The sequence below is a fragment of the Gopherus flavomarginatus genome, chromosome 2 (assembly GCF_025201925.1).
Source record: "Gopherus flavomarginatus isolate rGopFla2 chromosome 2, rGopFla2.mat.asm, whole genome shotgun sequence".
NCBI lineage: Eukaryota > Metazoa > Chordata > Testudines > Testudinidae > Gopherus > Gopherus flavomarginatus.
In genome coordinates, this window is record NC_066618.1 from 61,260,866 (window position 1) to 61,268,316 (window position 7,451).

Below are 7,451 nucleotides of genomic sequence, written 5' to 3' on the forward strand. Positions count from 1 at the left end.
ACAATAGAGAAATAGTTCTACTTTTACCAGAAATAGAATTCTTTAAAGTGTGTGCAAACAGTATCTGTGTAAAAACAAGTGTCCTACGAGCAGTCTGTACATAGGACTAAACATGAATGAAAAATGTAGTTTTCCATGCATCAGATCAAAGCACTAAAAGACACTATGGAAGTATATGCTGTTGCCATATATTCTTCATCATATTTATTACACCTTTTCTGTTTTGTAAGTAAAATGTTTAAACTTAAGTGAACTGAAATGATGGAAGACTAAGGGATCCAAGAAAAGTCATGGCAGGACACATTCAGTTATCCATACCAGCTCTAACTTGGCAAGACAGAAAGTGGTTTGTTTTTGTTTGTAGTTCCAGATATCTTCAGAATCCAGATATGATCACAAGAAACACCTGGTTACTTTTATATGGGCAGCTTCTAGTTACATACTTAATTATACATATAATCTACAAACAGTGGGAAAGTGACAGCCCAGTGAAGTATTCTCAAAACGTTCATAAAACTTAAAAGATCCCTAGAGATTGAATTAATTAGATTCTGACAACTGGTGAGAGTCATGTGTGGAATCAAATTGATGTCTTTATTTTTAGAAGTGTACTTTTCTCTGATTTCTGTAATTAAAATAAGACAATAAAATGTTTGTTATACATGTATTTTTTTAAATACTTAATTGATGATCTAGCAACTTTTTCAGTTCCAAATATCATTAACTTTTTTTAATTTTATACATGCAAGTGTTAATATTTGGTAGCTATTTTGTTTTAACCATAAACATGCAACTGAAAAAGTAAATTTACCTTAATGCATTTTGAGTTGGCACAGTATTTTCAAACCAATAAGCAGTGCCTTAACCACTTATCACATTTAGTTTTGGTTGCATGGCTAGAACTCTGTGGCCCAGGTTTTCAGAAAAGACTGATGATTTTATTTGCCTCAACGTTTGCATAGTTGACTTGCAACACATTTAAAAGGCCTGATTTTTCATCTAGTGGGTGCTCAGCACTTCCTGAAAGTCAGCGTCTATTCAGCTATCTCAAGTTGAGTATCCAAAAATATTCATTTAAAAAAAAAACTCCGCCTGTATGTCTAGTTCAGATCATAAGCTTACATATGTCTAGACAAAAGCTCTCCAGGGGATGTTGCTTTGGTTTCTGTAGACCATGGTTCAAGAGCATAACTTCCATTAGCAGTGCTAGATTTATCATACACTTTCCAAACTGATTGTTTCTTTTAGAAGAAGGAGACAAGCATCTTGCTCATTTTGGCAGCTTGTATCTCTTATTGGGATCTGCAGGACTTAGACAAATCATGAGGTTGTACCCAGGGCCGGCTCTGGCTTTTTTTGCCGCCCCAAGCAAAACAACAACAAAAAACGAAAAAAGACCAAAAAAGAGCCTCTGGGCAGGCGGCGGCTGCACTCTGGCTAGCGGGACTCCCTGCGTTGCAGACATACCCCGGGCAGTGGAGTGTGTGCCCCGGCTAGAAGAGGGGAGGAAACTTGGGGGAGAGAGAGAAGCAAGGCAGCCAGGGCTTCCTTCAGCTGGGGCGCTCACCACTTGGCCCCTCCCGCTGCGCCGACTTCTGGGAGGGCTCCGCACTCCTCCTGCCTGCAGGTGAATTGAAAGTCGTTGGTCACAGGGAGGAAAGGACGCAGGCTGTCAGGCTTGTTGCTGACCTGGCACCGGCTGGGGCCAATGGAGGCGCAGTCTGCTCCCAGCAGGGCACTTCCCTCCCCAGCGCCACCCCCCTCCCACACAGTGACGCACTGAAAGTCATCGGCAAAACAAAAGAAAAACAAACAAAACCAAAAAAAACCATCAGTGTGCAGGGCGGCCGGAGCAGCGAACAAAAAAAAAGAAAGGCGGCCATGCCACTCTAGGATTGGATGGAATGCCACCCCTTAGAATGTGCCGTCCCAAGCACGAGCTTGCTCGGCTGGTGCCTGGAGCCGGCCCTGGTTGTACCAGATTTCAAACTGGTCTTTTCTCGGGCAAATTCTCAGTGAACTCAGAGAATTTACCTGTATAAGGACCCTTAAACTTGGCCTATAAAAGGGCAAAAAACAGGTTTGTCATTTAAATTATTAGAGTTGTGTTATGCAGAAGTTAGAACCTCCCTATACAGTTAGTTATAACTAACAAGAGTCTTTAAGGGCAAGATATCAGAACAGGGATTTACGCACATCATGAGTCCTATCAACATGTGGCTAAATCTTTGTGCTGAAAATTATCTGTTAGTTACCAATATTACCCCCAGGTCCTTCCTGTACATGTACAAAGATGATAAACTAATGAGAAGGTATTTGTGATATTGCTTTTGGTATGGGTATTCTTTCACACACACAATTTTCTCTGCAAAAACAATACTGCATAAAGTATACACAGTGTAAGGTAAAGCCTTTAAAAGCAATAGAAGAAAGTCACCAAACGTCACACCACTGAAAGTCACTCTATTTCAGAAGTAGTACTCTGTCTACCAAATGATGTGCCAACTTCAGCATTTTCTAGATTTCCCTTTTTAAAACCTCCTCTTAATTCTTCCATTATCATTTTGGTGAAAAGCCAACAGTTACATTACAAACTAGTCTTTTTACCTGTCAAATAATGAAATCAAAATGAAATACCACTAGGAAATACAAAGATGTCAGTTCTGACATAAACCTACATTTTACTCTTTTGCTTTCAACTTTTATTAAAATCTCATTGAAAGAGGAAGTAGAAAAATCTGTACATTTACTGTTTGCCTTTTTCTCTGGGTGTTATGCCTAACAGATAATATAGCCTCTCCAAGTTATCCCAAACAACATTTCATAACTGACCATTTCCCTGTGGATTGAGTTTAGGTTAGCATGAGGATACTGGAGTAACACTGTGTGGGTGAGAGCAGGCAGGCTGCTTGTGTTGGGATCCATTTATAGCTGCCACATCTGAAAGATGTTTTGCAAGGTCCATATTTAGAAATACTCTCAGGGCTTTTGTACTTCAGATTGGCAAAGGTCTACTGCACATTCTGGCAGATTCTTGAATGTTATTAGAGAGCACTTTGCAAATACTAACTAATCACTTCTATGTAACTGAAGTTGGTAGCTAAATATTAACCTCATTTTGCAGATGGAAAAACTGAGGCTGAGAGGTTGTTCACTTTAACAGGTTGTGTATTGGAGACATTATGTCAGAGGTGGGGATTAGAATATAGGAGTTCCTTGCTCTCAATCCTGTACATGGTTCACTGGACCTATCATATCACTGAGTCGCTCCGACTGGTAGCCAAAGGTCATATTGGCTGCTTTCCAAAGAATGCAGTTCCAAAGGCACTTGCAGATGTGTAGAGCAGTGGTTCTCAACCAGGGGTACATGTATCCCAGAGGATACGCAGAGGTCTTCCAGGAGGTACATCAACTCCTTTATATATTTGCCTGATTTTACAACAGGCTACATAAAAAGCACTAGTGAAGTCAGTGCAAACTAAAATTTCATACAAAGACTTGTTTATACTGCTCTATATATTACACATTGAAATGTAAGTACAATATTTATATTCCAGTCAATTTATTTTATAATTATATGGTAAGAATGAGAAAGTCAGCAATTTTTCAGTAATAGTGTGCTGGGACACTTCTGTATTTTTTATGTCTGATTTTGTAAGCAAGTAGTTTTTGAGAGGTGTAACTGGGGATACACAAGATGACTCAGATTCCTGAAAGGGGTGCAGTAGTCTGGAAAGACTGAGAACCACTGGTGCAAAGCAAGCAGTGAAAAGCATGGGTGATACTGACCCCGCAGCCATGCATTGCTCTGGAGACCCAAAGAAAAAAAATCTGTGTTTGCACGGAACGTAGAAGATAGTTGTACAGTCAATTGCCTTCAACATTATAGAAGTCTAGTTAATTTTTTAAACTATATTTGGAAAATGTTTTCACTATTAAGCTTCCTTCCTCTCAATGGAAGGGAGTTAGCCACAAATACTCAGACCCTGTCAATATATGTAAACACTTGAAGAGGTGCAAGACCAGACTCCAAGTGATGGAAAAAAATTAATCTATTATTAAAACAAAGTAAGCATATCTAGCAAACAATTAAGCTAGCGCTCTTAGTAGTGTCTCATGTACTACTACTCTTATTCAGGTAACAATTTATCCTAAAAGAGAAATCCCCCTTTAACTGTCCAACAAAAGAGAAAAAAGCTATAAAATCTGCCTGTATATATTCCAACAGTGTCATGGTATATGTATTAAAAATGAGGGAGGAGAGGAGAGAGATTTTTATCCTGCTAATAAGTTATACAGGCAAAAGGTGGGGTATGTTTAACTGTCTCAGAGGAGAAGGTACTGCAATGATATGGCAATTATAATTAAATTCTGACAAGGGAGGATTGGTTAAAAGTAGGTGGTTAGATAATCTGGTCTCAGCATTATTAAAAATATTCACTTACTACTACTGTTGGTACTTGTTGTAACTGAGAGTGATGGCTCAGAGGCTATTCGAGGCAGAGGGAGAACATAAATAAATGTGAGGGAATAGGTATATACTGGAGTATGGGTGGGCACCTGCAGGCACCAAAACTGCTTCCTTGATTTAGTGCAAAATCTGATAGTGGGTTATGTGTAACTGAACACGCTAATTTAGGCAGCAGGACTCCTTTAGGTTCAGTATAAATAGGTCCAATTGCAGTCTGAAGACAGTTTCTTTGCTGGTGATTACTTCTTCACTGTGGGCCTAATCCTGCAGTCGTTGCTCCATTAACAGTGACAATTGTAATCTGTAGAACTTCTGGGTTGCATCATTGGTCTATGAGAGATTTAATTTCCCATACAATGTAAACATGACTAGCCGGTAGCATTGTTAAGAGTCTTGGGTGAAATTAATGTAATGTTGATTGTCTCATTATTTAGTCCCTCTCAAAGCAGTTGCTAAAAGACTCCTAAGAATTTAATAACGCGGTCTGCTACTGGATTGAACTAAGGAAGCTTTCTTACAAAACCATGGGGATAGTGAGCTGAATTACGTGTGGAATAATTCAAGGCAGCAAAAATAGCGCACCCGTCACTAGTTCGAGAAAAGAACCGTCCTGACTAGTGTCAAGAGAATTTGTTTAAAAACAAACTGCACAGTAGTTTGAAGCATTCCTCTGGGATTTAAATCTCCCAAGTGCAGTTTTGAAAATAGTATGGTGTAGTGTTAACAGTAAGTGCTTAAATTACTAGCAGATCCCAAAGCGCACACTACACTGTCAATTCTCTCCTGTCCGGCTTTGAAAGAGACCAGGAAAAAATAAATAAAAGCAATTTTTCAAAATACGGCTTTGGTGCCGCCACGGTTTGCAAGAGTCTCGTATTTTGATGGTGCTCTGATGTATGACAAAATAATGTGTTACTGTTCTTGGCGCTAAGCGAAAGCACTCGCACACCCGCTCTTCTTCCTTCACCCCTCGCCGTCTTGCACCGATAGTCAGAATAATCAACCGAGAGGCTAACATCGCTAAATAAATATTGTTAGCTGATCGCGTCCTACGCTCCCAGCAATCCCAGCGCTTCACCTACCAGATTGCCAGGAGTGACTGTTTATAATTAAGGGAACATAAATTCTGGGATCGGATTTTTAAGGCAAATTTACAGGGGCTGAATCTCTCTAGCAAACAGGTCAGTGCGGCTAGGCTGTGAGCTTGGGCTCTTCTTCGGAGAATGAATGTTTAAACCGTGGTTCCTTCTAGCGCGGAACAATTAAAACCTCTAATGAGGATAACGCAAAAGTGAAAAAAAAAGGTCGCTAGTCGAGCGGAGGGGTAAAGACGACTTCCTAAAGGGAAGGGAGGGAATTGGCTATGATCCCCAGTAAAAGAGAGAGCTGAAAGCCACTTGTGGCTGCTACTTGTGAAGCCTCATTTAGCATCGAGTGTACCAAGGGGATTCTGGTCGGTGACAGCTCAGTGGGAATTCCCACTCCAGCAACCCGTGAAGTGTTACACCGCATAATTATTCACCTTCTGAGGCCCATTAGAAGGCGTCAGCAAAGAAAGAAATTCAATTTCAACTCACCTCTCGGTGCTTAATGCTGGAAGGCACTGATGCTACCTATTGTGTGTGGTAATGCCTAGGCACAATGGCGCGAGTTCAGAAAGGGCAGTTTAACTTCTGAATGGCTTTGATTTCAAGGCGTTCAGCCCAGTTCTGCGTGTGACTTTAACCCAGGTGAGGTAGTGATTTGCTTGCTTAAAGAAACGCTGCAGCATGAGAGAATCATATGAAACGCTGAAGGGCAGCATGTCAATATATATAGTTGTGTGTATACGAATAGATAGGCACGTCTCTAATCAGATTATTTCCACGATAAACCACTGTGTGATCTTGTGCTTGAACCGCGAGGCCAGTGAATTACAAACTAAAAAATGCCATCAGAGAGTAGATCATAACAGATAAAGCAGAGGGGGGCTGTAAAGCTTGTCCATTTCACCCCCCGAGGTTGCTCCAATACCAAATATTACCCCATCCATCTTGTCTCTCTAATAGCCCGGGACCCACACTGTTACACCCACCCTGCCAGCGGGAAATCGCTTTGTAAAGGCATATGCGGCCCAAGGAAGGCCTGTTGCTTCTTAAGCGTTAGCTGGCTCAGGATGAATAAGAACCTACGAGAGACCCGTCATTTTCCTAGCAAAGCGAGCCAGTCCAGCGCTGGAGAGGGCTATGGGAATAGAGGTGATCACGCTGATCAGTGCAACAGGTACAGGTAAGGACGTGCACCTGGCCACCTCGGCTGGCTCAGTGCACCGATCACAGAGGGCCTAGTTCTAATTTTAGGGGAGTCTCGTGCTCCAAAAACCGAGTCGAGGGGTTTTTTTTAAGGTATTTCGGTGGGCAGCCCAGGGGAGCCATCGCCCGGCCTGGGTCTAGTATTACTGCCCAGCAGGTGTTGACGAGAAAGCCCCTGAAGCCAGGCCAGCAAGAAGAGGAGACGCCTTGCAGAATCCCCGCCCCAGCCAGGGGAAAACTGGGGGGCAAAGCGACTGCAGAATGCAACGTGGCTGTCGGAGAAACTCCAGCCCAGGCAGCAAGCGGCTCCCCTAGGGGGCGAAAGGGCCGGGCCCTGCAGCTAGGAGCAGAAGCCAAAGTGGGGCGGGGCAGGAGCCTGGGCTGCCGGGCTCAGGGAGCGGGCTAGTGACGCTGAGAGGGGGGTAGCCCCACTAGCTGATACTGCTCCGGACCCCTGTAAAGGGCGGGGGCGGACAGAGCTTGGGCACAATCCGCCTCTGCCTTGCTGAGCGGGGCAGCTACTGGCGGAGCGAACCTCTCCGCTGGTAGTGAAATTGACTCCCGTGGGGCCCGGCGTTCACCCAACAGTGCAGGGCCAAGCCCAGATTTACCCGGACCTACCGTCCCTACTCATCCCAGTGTAAGCCGGGCCTGACAATTACCCCCGGGTTTCTCCGGCCATAGCCTAG